At 42.3% G+C, this 13,172-nt stretch overlaps 1 protein-coding gene across 2 annotated transcripts in view; it reads left to right on the top strand.

Moving 5' to 3' along the window:
• Window positions 1–13,172, top strand: part of SMYD3 (SET and MYND domain containing 3) — a 690,952-nt gene that overhangs the window by 215,746 nt on the left and 462,034 nt on the right. The gene's annotated exons all lie outside the window — the stretch shown is intronic.

Genomic DNA, 13,172 nt, shown 5'->3' on the forward strand with positions numbered 1-13,172 from the left:
ACTTATGACACTGGGGACCTTTCCCTGACTGTGAAAACTTTATGCTGCCTCTTATAGTTGGTATTACCCTGTGTCCAGTAACAACATTATTGTTCTTTAATAAGAAAACAGTTAATTTTAAACATTTGCTCAAAATTTCTTTGCTTCTATGATAGGAAGACCTATGTTTTCTCAACTCCAGTCCTTCTTTGCTGTGGTGTCTTTTACAGGTAGATGCCAGTGAGATTTGTAAGAAACACTAAAGAGAATCACAGTTTTGTATCTGACATCAAAGAACTTTGCCATTTACTAACGGCACGAGTGGTCTTGGGAAAACTGCTTAGTCTTTGGGACTGTTTCTAAAAATTGTAGGTGGGAGTATTAGTCCCTGTCTTATTTGTCTCATGAGCGTGTTTTAATAAAGTAATACGTAAAATATTTATTACTCCTTTTTATTTACAGTGGAGAAGGAAGGTTAAATGCATACATAACATGTATGCATTGTATTGGGTTTGTGTATTACCTCATTTAGCCCCCACAATAACTCTGTGAAATAAATATATTATTCTCAATTTATGTAGGAAGATGTTTATAGGCAGAGAGCTTAATTGGCTTGCTCAGATCACACAACTTACTAAATATCTAGGTGGACTTGGAACCAGAGTTGTCTGTCTCTGTTTCCAGTGCTTTCTCACTAATTCTTGTGCCTGCCATGGTAGCTGGCACATAGTAGGCGCTGGATATTTGTTGAATAAATGAATACTGCAGTGAATACTTCTGGGAAGTGGTAGCTTGCCCTTGATAAGGCTGACCATTTCATTTGTAGACGAGCTGGATCTAGACTAGCCAAGAAAGGAGAAATCACTAATTCTGCAGAAGGTAGGCTCTAGTTGTTTATATATATATATATATATATATATATATATATATATATATATATATATATATATTTTAATTTGAGAGCGAGCAAGCAGGGGAGGGGCTGAAGGAGAGAGAATTGTAAGCAGGCTCCACACTCAGCACGGAGCCTGACATGGGGCTCAATTCCACGACCCTGGGATCATGACCTGAGCTGAAATCAAGAATTGGATGCTCAGCTGACCGAGCCACCCAGGTGCCCCTATAATTTTCTTCATAGTCACTCATCCATCAGGCTTTCATCAGACCTTACTGAACCAATACTATGTGCCAGGGCCCTGTACACACAGAGATGACTAAGACCGTCTCTGTAGCTGACAGCCTGGTTGGCAGTTTTTGTAGTCAGGCTCTTTTGAAGGTGCATGAATGTGTTCAAGTATATATAATATTTTGTTAAGCATTTACGTCATCACCAAATAACTTTGTTATTAAGACCTAGAGACTATTCCACTCTTTGCTACTTTATTAGTAATTAAGAGACCGCAAGAGGCATACTACTCTGAAGCTCTGAATAAATACAGTTTGACATAGACACCTTAGCATCTCAGGGGCAAACTTCAAGGCAAATTGTTATTTGTTCATTGTCCAGTTGTTGAGTGCTTCTTGTGCTAGCCACTTATATTTGGTTACAATCTTCGTATAAAGATTATTGCTGTTGGTTCATTTCCTCTAATAAGATTGTCACAGTCACATGAAGTGTACTGTACACAGGGGGCTCCTGCCCTCACAGTGTACCAGAAGGGCATCACCCCCAGGCTGTGAGTGTCTAGGATGGTGATTGGTGGGGCAGGGCCTCTTAGCCAAGTCTGTAAGTCTTTGCAGCTCGACAGGGTTGGGAGAAGGGCTGTTAAGTAGAGGAGACAGCATATGCCATCACACAGATAGAAAAGATGTTGCCTCTGAGAAACTACTGAGCGATTCAGTACGGCCAGAGCATGGCCAGAACATGGCCAGGAGGCAGGAAATTGCTTAGAAAAGAGGCGAACGATAGGCAGGAGCCAAGGAGTTGGACCTTGTCTTGAAGGAGAACCATTTGCAGGTTTTTAATTTGACAAGAGCCGTGGGATTTGGGGAGTTTGATGTGCACTTTAGAAATCTCTTTCTACAGAGGCCTGGAGGATGGTTGGAAGAAAGCAGGACTAAGGCTAAGGCTGGGAAGCTGCTGCAGCAATCGGATCGAGGAACTGTGTGGCCTGGGGCTTGCGGCTGTGGCCGTGGTGGCCGCGGTGGGCAGCCATAGGAGGAGGAAGGGGGTGAGGACAGTGGAGAGGCAGGATAGCTAGTGCTTGGAGACTGCCCACGTGGATGGCAGAAGAACGGAGGCCGAGAGGATGTCTCTAACCTGGCAGACCCAGGCAGGGGGTGGTAGCGCCCTTCAAAAAGACAGCAGGTCCAGCAAGAGTCGCTGACAGCAGGGGGAACGGAGGAGAGGGAGTGCTGGTGTGGATCCTAAGTTCTGTTCTGAACTCGTGCTGGTGGGACATCAGGTGATGCAATCAGAAGGGAGCTGGACATTTGAGACTGAGTCTCAAGAGAGATTTGGCGGGGAGGAAATCGAGACGTGAGGACTCAGAATTGCTGGCGGCTAGCTGGTACTGCAGAAGTGGGAATAATACAGGGAGAGGGTGGAAATGGAGACGGTGGGCATGTGGAGGGAACCCTGTGGAACAGGGCTGGGGAGGAAGCTGGCTGAAGAAGCAGCCAGCTAAGGCGACTGAGAGGGAGCGAAGTCGGAGGACACCGTGGAGAGAAAGATGTTGTAGAAACCAAGGGAGAAAACCTTTCCAGAAGCAAGTCAACAGTTTCCCGCTGTGGAGAGGTCAGTTATGATGAGGACTGAAGTGCTCATCATTTTCAGTAAAGAATTCTATAGTGAGCTTTGCTAGGTCACCTTAGTTAGAGTGGGGAGTGCTGGGTCGTCTAAGGAAATTCGGCTGTGAGTGAGCAGAGTAGGATGGCAGTTAGAAAGGGGAATGGAAGTTGATGGTTGACTGGTTGTTGTAATGTGTTAGAAGCTTGGGAGCCAGTAATGCAAATTTAAAGACAAGTTGGGGTCCGGGTTGTTAGTGATGAAGTAAGATGTCCGAGAAGGTGAGAGCAGAGGACTGTAACCCTGAATCCCCCGATGGCCCGTTGAGCCTGTTGTGGGTTGTCCCATGGGGCCAACCGCAGAAGCTAGTGCAGTGGTCTCACCAGTCGGAGGGCCTGGAATGCACACGTGCCTGTGACGATGTGTGTGTAACACTACTCTGAGGTCACAGTCCCCTAGTTTTTTCACTCACCTTCTGATAATGCCTTAAAAGAAATCACAACTTAATAAAAAGCAGACTGACCATTACATTAAAGCATAGCCTTCTAAAAGCTCCACGTGCCCTCGGGTGTTTACGTAGGTACACGTAGACAAGGTAGAAGAAGGGAACCATTTGTTGTACAGACTGCACAACGCACACCACTCAGAAGTGGCCTGCCGATGCCAGGCCCTCATGAGAAGACTGTCCACCAGATTGTAGACCCATTAATTTTCTGTAGGGGGTGATATGCTTCATGGTCCTCTCTTGATGGGGACCTGCAAATTGTCCTCATAATTCCCAGCATGCATAGAATGACGTCACGTATGATCTAGTTTGTCCTCAGTGCTCCCGCGGTACAGATACGGTAAAAAGGACAGGCGTTGACCCCCAGGTGTGGCAGCTTCTGATGCTTGCTCTTTGTGGTCCTCCTTGGTTTTTTCTACAGGTTTTCTCAATTTGTGCTTCCGTTTTCAGTCATAACTCTTACTGTCAGCTAAAATTGTTTTCTTGAAGCTAGTTAGCTATTGACTTTTTTCCTTATGTTTTTTTAAAATAGGCATTTCCCTCCACCATTTGCTCAGCAACTTATGTTGCTTTCTGTTGCAAAGACTTTAATCTTTTTTATTTAACGTTTATTTCTGAGAGACAGAGACAGCATGAGCAGGCGAGGGGCAGAGAAAGAGGGAGACAGAATCTGAGGCAGGCTCCAGGCTCTGAGCTGTCAGCATAGAGCTCGACACGAGGATCGAACTCACAAACCGCGAGATCATGACCTGAGTTGAAGCCGGATGCTTAACTGACTGAGCCACCCAGGTGCCCATGTTGCAAAGACTTTTATTTCAGCATGGCCTTTTTCCCCCTGAAAGCTCTTAAGTCGTAGGTTGATGGTACCTGCTGACAGTACTTTGAGGAAACCTTGTACTGTGTCAGGCCCTTCATTATGTCACCTGGTTTATTGCAGTGTAGACCTACAAAAATTATATTGTGCTGTGCTGGAGTGACTTAGTATGTTGGAGTGGATTTTTATGAGCAATATATTTGCCCCATATAGTGATCATATCTCCTTTAATATGTGACACTTACAGTAAGTTTAAGATACAGCCATTCTGGATTGGTTTGGGGAGGTAACAGTGACTCCTTTACCCACCGACCTGTGTGAAAATCACATTTATTTTTTTCCCAAGACCAATATTTTCTTCTTTCTATTGTAATTAGTTTTCTCATTCTGCAAGTTAACTATGATAATAAATACTGAATACTTGGCATGTTTTCTCAAGTATGAAAATAAAAGCTTATACTTAATGTGTAAATTACAGCTGAACATAGGTCCAGACATATGGTTATTAGTGTTGCTTAAATCACTGGGACTTTTTGTCAGCGTTGTTACAGATGTTCTCAAAGGGCCTTCAAATTGCTTTCCTTTTTGTCCTCTGTAAATAAAATTAATACATTTTTAAATGCATGAATTTCAAATTTATGTGCCCCTGTACTTGGAGATCCACATATAAACAGCAGTGACCAGTTCTGAGGAGTCCAGATGCCCTGGGCTTGCTTACATGCCTCCTGGTCTCTAAACATTTGCTTTCGTGTTTCTGGCTAAAAGCCAGCAGCAAATTATACTTTCTGTGCAACTGTTAGCACACTCTCTCCCTTCTCAGAGCATGATCTGCAAAATGTACTCATAAGACATCAAATTTGAATTGCAAATTTGTGTGTGAATATTATTTTACAAGTAGTCAGGAAAGAAACCAAAGGGGAACATTTCCCTAATTTGTTAGCAAGCTGTACACATAATTTGTAACTGATGCTCATCTTGACCATATAGTCATCAGCATTCTGCAGGTAATGGAGATGCCAGTATTCTCGAATCTTTCTTTTCTTTTTATTGAAGTCACTTTATTAACCTATGTGTTTTCTGTTTTTCTTAAATTAAAATCTCATTAAAAAAACTTTTTTTTAATGTTTTTATTTATTTTTGAGACAGAGAGAGACAGAGCATGAGCAGGGGAGGGGAAGAGAGAGAGAGGGAGACAGAATCTGAAGCAGGCTCCAGGCTCTAAGCTGTCAGCACAGAGCCCAATGCGGGGCTTGAACTCACGAACCACAAGATCATGACCTGAGCTGAAGTCGGACGCTCAACCGACTGAGCCACCCAGGTGCCCCAAATTAAAATCTCATTTAATTGTACCATCACAAGATAGCAAATGGTCTTTATTTTACAGTGTCTAAAATTGCCTGTTTTAAAAGAAGTACATAACCTCAGATTCGTTTATTAATTATTACTTTGAACTGCTTTGTAGTAGACAGGTGATAGAGTGGGTGAGATGAAGGAGATTATGATAACTGTGTATAATTATGTGTATTTGCTTCAGAATAAAGCTAGATTTTTCTTCTCTGTGCAAGGGGAGAGAGAGTGAGAAAAAGAAGAAATACTTTTTTCTCTTCATTTTGTGAGGCGTTTGCGCTTTTACTTTTTTTTGGCCGATCATGGTATTGTTATTGATACTAGGAAATCAGACCTCCAGATACTGAAAGAAAAGCAGTTGAATGAAAGATCACCAGGTAGTGATGGCCTTGGCAGTGTGTTGATGTGTCTGAGACTCTCACGCTCTAAATTAGAGTCAAAGTCAAGCCGTGAAGTTTCCTATAAGCCCAGTTTTAAGGTTGGACAAGTTACTGTTTTTCCAGGAGCACTTCATTTGTAAAGAAACTTCCTGTAGAAGAATCATACCCATGGAGCTGATAACTTAAGAAATTAATCATATGTTTTCTTTCTTGATAGCTTTGGCTCCCTCCCTTGACTACTTTCCTCTCTGCTCACATGCTAATATAGTTAAGTTTGCTGCATTGCTTTTTCTCCCATAATCCGGATCAGTCACTGAGTTTTGAATGTCATCATCCAGACATGCCTTAAGCTGTGGAGGACCACACTCGGTCACTGAGGAGATGGCTTCTTTCAGAGCCTTGTACTTAGCATTGCTGAGTTAGGGTTGTTTTCTCCACACAGGAGAGAAATCACACACATTGTGATAAATAAACAAGTGACTGTCACCATCTGCACCAATCATTTGGGAATTATTTTGAGCAGAGTGGCTCCCTGTATTCGTAATATTTGCAAATGTGTGTGACTACTGATCTGGGTTGCCGTCAGTTACTGCTGTGGACCCCTGTTGGTGAATTCAGGGCTACTGCCAGGGCTTGGGTAAAATCTCCTTTTGCCATCAGCAGCTATGAATAATAACATGTTGACTGAGCATGTACTATGTACTGTGCACTGTGCTAAGTACTTTACTTGAATTATCTTGTAAAATATCCACTTGTGATCATTGTCAGTGGGTGACAGATTTATATGCACTATTAAGTCTGCAAAGAAAATATACTATTAAAATATAATTTTCCGAATGTTAGAACTTGGCTTTCATAGAAATACAGACTGTAATGTGTCCGTGATTTATTAACTTATTAACAAGGAAACTGGTAAGGATTAATGATGGCTCCAAGAGTGTTTCGGCATTAAAAAACAATGTTGGAGTAAGACCGCTAGGTTGGAGAGGCAAAGCTGGCAATGTTCTGCAGGCAGTAAATCCACAACTTTTAGGGTTATCCTTTCTGTGGGCCAGGAACCTACAAGTTAACCTGTGGTTCTACATGTCTACACTCTAATGGGATAATAAATAACACAGTCAAACCAGGGACATTGCTCTAGAGAATTAAACCTTGGGCAAGCCTGTTAAATGGTACCTCATATGACATTGCAAGGGCATGTGGCTTTTTCCATGTTTTGGATAGTTTTCATAACAATGGCTTGTTTAAAAATTTTTTTTAGTTGAAATATCGTTGACACAAGGTGTTAGATCGGTTTCAGGTATATACGACATAGGGATTCAACAACCCTGTATTACGCTGTTCTCACCACGAGTGCAGCTACGGTGTCACCACACAATGCTGTTATGATACCATCGATTGTATTCCCTATGCTGTGCCTTCTGTCCTCATGACTTGTTCTTCCCGTAACTGGAAGTCTGCTTCACCCACTCCCCTTCACCCACTCTGCCCATCCCCCCAACCCTGTCCCCTCTGGTGACCATCAGTTTATTCTTTGATTTAAAAAAAAAATTTTTAACGTTTATTTATTTTTGAGAGACAGAGACAGAGCGTGAGCAGGGGAAGGGCAGAGAGAGAGGGAGACACAGAATCTGAAGCAGGCTCCAAGCTTTCGGCACAGAGCCCGATGTAGGGCTCAGACTCACAGACGGTGAGATCATGACCTGAGCTGAAGGTCGGATACTTAACCAACTGAGCCACCCAGGCGCCCCCATCAGTTTGTTCTTTGTAACAGTGACTTCTTCATATTCTATAACTGAGTTACTTTTCCTCCTAAGCCTCCACCTCGGTCGGGACTGGGGGTGGGTTAAGGGAAAGAATGTGCAGCACTGGGACAGACTTGCCAACTGATGGTGCCTCTCTTCCTTCTGGTTTCAACTGTTTCTCTTGTGTAGCTCAGCTTCTTTTAGGTAAATGCTCAACCCTTTGCATTTTCTCTGGGAACAAATCTGTCCTCTGGTCCTTTCTTATTTCCGTGCCAGGTGGTTTATCTAGTCTGGTCCCTGAACTGGCCTAAGCCTCTGCTCTTGTGATCACTCCACCCTGGCCTTGGTCTTCTGCTTCCATCCATCCTGTCCCTGTGTCCACATGACCCACTGGGTTGCAGAGAAGTTCAGGGTCCCGGGCACGTTACACTGTACGTGCATGGCTGTAGGGGGCTAGAGGAGGCCTTCGCTGAGTTTTGCTTCCTGTTCTGTGTTGGTCAAGGTTTTGAACCAAATGGGAGGCTTCTCTTAGAGCTTATTCTAAATCCAGGCTATACATTATAATCACCTAATGGTGCTTTTAAAAAGTTACCTCATCCCAGACCAATCAAAATGTCTGGGGGTGGGGTCAGGCAGTAGAAGGCTCCAGAGGCTTCCCAGGTGATCCTGGTATTCCTGGTGTTCAGGTAGGCTCAGAGAGGCAGGTCACTGCCAGTGCTGAGGTTTTTATAACTACCTCATCCTTAATTGTTAAAACAAATGCTTAAGGGATTTAGAAAACACATTTTCTCTTATAAGACTTGGCTTTTAAGAATGTTGTCTTGCTGTTGCTTTAAAACAATGATTTCCGAGTGTCAAAACTTAGTATCAATCCTTTCCCTTTGTAGTTGTCTTTCAACAAACTTAAAAATCCCTTGGGCAAATGGATGCCTTTGACAACAGAGGCAGAGTCAAGTATAAGGAAACACGCAAAAGCAAATCTAATTAATATATTTCAAGAATGATAGTCCCCCAACTTCCTGTTGTCCCCATCTTAGAGGGGTGATAACTGAGGCAGAAAGGTTTAGTACAACTTGCCCAAGGTCGCTTAGCAAATGATGGGACTGGAATTTGAACCAGTCTATTTCACTTAGCCCTGTTTGCATATGAAGCTAAGTTCTTCTGGCATCTTGACTTAAGAGATAAAATGGCAAATGTATTTTTAGAAAATACAAACTATTAAATAGTGATGAGAGTCATGAGCTTCTACTAGAAAAGCTTTTAAACTTGTAATGAAACTGTAAAATGAAATCTTTAGCTCATCTGACCTAATCATTATTCAAAACACCATTTATATGAGAAAATATATCTTAAGTTCAGAACAGCTTTGGACTTTAAATATCAGACTTTTGGAAATTGCCTTTATTAATATTTTCTAACCAGTTAATATTCATGAAGTTCTAAAATGATTGTTACCATAGATTTTATTATCTATGTCTTAGGGTCAAATATTTTGTAAAGATATACAACTCCAATTTTATAAAGAAAGTCAATGGGAGAAAATGTTTCCATTTGGATTTGGAATTCAAAAAGTCTGATTATCAAACATTTAAGAGGCAAAAGATGAACAAAAGTGGGGTCTTGTATTCCCAGTTGTATTGGTAAACTATTAAGTACTACATACGAATTTCTGAAATAAAGATTTTGTTTCAGACGTTCAAGGAGTTGATAGAAAATGGGCACTAATTCTCTCAGAACGTGAGCCCTGAACGTTTGTCAGCCCGGTGCCGTCCTCAGAAGTCACCCAGAGTGGCAACTTGGGAGATTAGTTTAATTTGTAAGGCAACTTTTATATACACTTGGACTTCCCAAACCTGTGGAAAATATTTGCTTGCAGGAGGCATTGATGGGAGCAGGGTTTGTGATTGTCACGTTAAAGACAAGTTCTGGCAAGTGCCAGAAGGCAAGGTTTTATTATCTGTCGTCCTTCATGAAGCTTCTCGTGGGGTGGAGGCTCAGCTTTAGATGCCGAGACCTCAGAGGACGGAAATTTCTCCTGATATGGGGAGAATTCACCTTGTAGACCACGTGGCCCCGGGAAGGTAAGTGTCTAAGTGTCGCAGGTGGTCACAGGAAAGCTCAAAGACCCCGCCCCGAACCTGCCGCTTCCTTTGTTCTGCTCTGCCACACGGAGCCAGATGCCAGATGCAGAAGTGCTGCAGTGCTGGCCTGCTGGGAAATCCGAGTGTAACAGCCCGCGGAGCCCTGTGCAGCGCTCACCGCCATTGCACACTGGCTGCCAGGATGTGCGTGGGGCTGGGGGGGGGACGCGGGACACATCTCGTAGCAAAATTTCATTTCTAAGAAATATTCGTAGTCTTTTTTTTTTCCCAGAGCAATTTATAATGTTTAATTTTTACATCAGTTGGTTTGCTGTTTTACTCAAATATTGATGTGTGAAATGTAAACTTAATTGGATGCAAACACCTCCTTTTGTTATTTATTTAATCAGTTGTTGGAAGCTGGACTGTTCCAGACGGCATGTCTGCAGGTTGCGTGTAGGTCACAACTGGTATGGGGTCTGAAATCTGCAATGGGCTGTGGTCTTTGTTTATGACGGGGTGATGTGAAGAGTGGGAGGTATAAATTCTAAAGATGCAGCAAGCAGGGATCCTGGAAGATTTCCGTGAGGGCTGTAACTTCTGTGCACAGTCTTGTGCTTTTGACGTTATGGGTATGGCACTTAGATTTTTTCTGGTCCATAGAAGCAGGTGTCATTAAGGGACCAGTGGACGAGAGTATTTGAGATTTGACCCGTATTGGCCAGTTACCAAAATAAGACATATCCAAGTACACAAGCATATATGAACAGGAGCTTCCTTTATACATGAGCAAGGGAACTTTCCTGTCGTGTTGATTATTGGCAGGAAAGGGAAAGGAAGGAGAGAAGGCAGGATGGACTCATTTAACATATGGAAAGTTCAAGTCCTGCTAGAGTAAGTGTTCTGAGCGCCTATCTGTTGAGACTGAGGGTTGAGGACAAGACTTTAGGAGGGAGGTCATATGGGGTTGTATTTATTCAACACTGATGTTCCAGGCAGCATGCTAAGCCCTTTGCATGGGAGAGCTTGGTTTTACAATCCAGTCTATCTTACTCTATTTGATTTAGAAAGGTAGGCGGCTTGGCTAAGATTACTATTGCAGTCTGAACCCAGAGCCCAGAAACGACCATTGCTTTATTTTCTACATGTTTCCTCGGTAAACTTCAGGTTTTTCAGGTGACCATTGTTGAACAGGGGAACCCGATTTCGCCTGATTCCTGCTCTCCTGTGCCGGGGATGATGCCGAAAGAGGAGGTTCACTCCAGTCTCTTTTAAGGAATGATTTGGAGCAGTGGTGTGTAGGGTAGGAAGCCATGGAAAGTATTGATAGTCCTGAGACTCAGGGGTTATTCATTCTGGTTTGGGGAGAGGGGTTGGATCTTCAGTTTTACCTTATTTAACAACCACAGTGAATCAGATTTATTTACAATATTTTCTAGGCATTTTTTTTTGTGTGGACTGTTTAGTTATTTCAGTCATGTATACATTTTTACCATTTCCCCATAACATATGTTGAAGCAGAAGTCTCATCTGCTAGAAGCAATATTAAAAGTGCTTACATAACAGTAATGTTGATACAAAAGATCATTTGTAACCAAACAAAGAAGTTTAACTACTGTACATCATTTATCTTCATCTGTCTGGAGTGGTAAGGAAGGAAAGAGATGCTGAGAAATGAGGAGAAGGAAGGAAGAGAAAAAATGCATTAGCTTTTTTGGGAACATAAAAAATTTTTTGGATTTCTACCCTGTGTTTGTTTTCATGATTTTCTTTGCTTTTCTTCTTTTTCTCTTAATTGGTTTCAGGTTCTAGTAAAGTCCAGGACCTGTGTGTGTCATCATCCTCTGATGTAGAAGTCCTCTTCCTATTTGCTTTTTAACTGACTAATGTTAAGTCACATTTCCATAGCATTCTGTTTACTCATATCTGGAGGCTTCTTTTCTTGACATAGTTAAATATGAATGTCTGTGTTCGGGAATCAAACCTCTGTCTTTTTTTCCCTCCACTCCTTTCTCAGTGCTTGAGCACAGATCGTGCACATCGTATGCAGTTAGAAGGCATGTTCACTCAATAATATGTCCATTCATGTATTCTGCTGGCAGGTTTTGAGTGCCTGATATGGGCCAGTTCCTGGGGATGTGCTGGGTTTTAGGGATATAAAGATGGCAATGGTGTAATCCCCTATTCCTAAGACACTCACTCTCTTATAGAGGAGAAACGTCTGTTTAGAAGAAAAACATTGGAGTGTGCTATGATCAGTGTTAGAATAGAGCTTTCCTGATCCATGAACTAAGCAAAAAAAAATACCTATCTCCTAGAATTATCAAGTGGGGTAAATATGATCGTGTCTGGAAAGCACCAAGCCATAGTGCCAGATACATAGTAGATCATCAATAAATGGCCGCTGTTATTATTCATGAAGTACAGTGGGTTCATAAAAATGGAAGAGATACAGGGCACTGGGGTGGCTCAGTTGGTTAAGTGTCTGACTTCGGCTCAGGCCATGATCTCATGGTCGATGAGTTCAAGCCCCGTGTTGGGCCCTGTGCTGACAACTCGGAGCCTGCTTAAGATTCTCTCTCTCCCTCTCTCTCTGCCCCTCCCCTGCTTATACTTTCTCTCTGAAAAATAAACTTTAAAAAATATATTAAAAAAAAAAATAGATCAAATTTCCGTGCTGGTTTATTAAAGAATCTCAAGTGAATTGAGGCCCAGGAGGCAGGATATGCCATCACTTTTTATGGTAGCCCTGTTTCCTTCTGACCTTTCCAGTCCCCAGTCGTGAGCCAGAGTTGAATTCTGAAATGTATCTTTTTCAAGGACTTGTGAGTGCCTGGGAATTCTTGGAGGGCAGGTGATGTAATTCTGAGTATCTTTGCTTCTCTGTGGTCTTTCAGAAATCTTTGTTGATTGAATTCATTTGTAGAATATATAGGTAGCCTCTAGGAAACACTTCTGTGGAATATTAGTGTGATTTTACTTGCTAGGTTTTGCAAATGTAATAGCCAAAGCTCTGAGGGAGGGAGGCATCCTTCCATTTCCAATGGTAGGACAAACTGTCTCTTTCCTATGTCATGTTTTTGCTATGACAGACTGATCAAGTACAGGTTCAACTATAGGATGCGATTAGGTGTTGTGCTCTGTGATAAATGCAGAAACAGAAGAGAGGAGGCCAGCAGGGGTCAGTTCAAGACCAGCTTAAATTGCAAGCATGCTAGATTTTGCTTCTCTGTAAAGTACAATGAGAAGAGAAACTGAAATGTGTAGTCCGAATGTGATCATTTTTATTTCAAGCTATAGAAAAGAATTGCCAAAAGTTTGGGTAACAATCTGTAACCATTGTTACTGGATGATAAAGACTGTCAGTGACAGAAGGTAAACGAAGAAAAGGAGGCGGTTTAGCTGCCTGTTCTCTGACATGGCAGCGTAGGACTTTCAGCCAAACTTCTTTTCCTTACCGATGATTTTGTGTTGGCAAAGGCTAGAAGCAGCCTGGAAATATGGTGTGCCTTTCTTTGATCTTACTTACTTGGTAAGCTTTTTATAACAGAGTATTTTAATTTATCCCCCCCCCCCCCTTTTTTTTTTTTGCT

This window comes from Panthera leo, chromosome F3, assembly GCF_018350215.1.
Source record: "Panthera leo isolate Ple1 chromosome F3, P.leo_Ple1_pat1.1, whole genome shotgun sequence".
Classification (NCBI taxonomy): Eukaryota; Metazoa; Chordata; class Mammalia; order Carnivora; family Felidae; genus Panthera; species Panthera leo.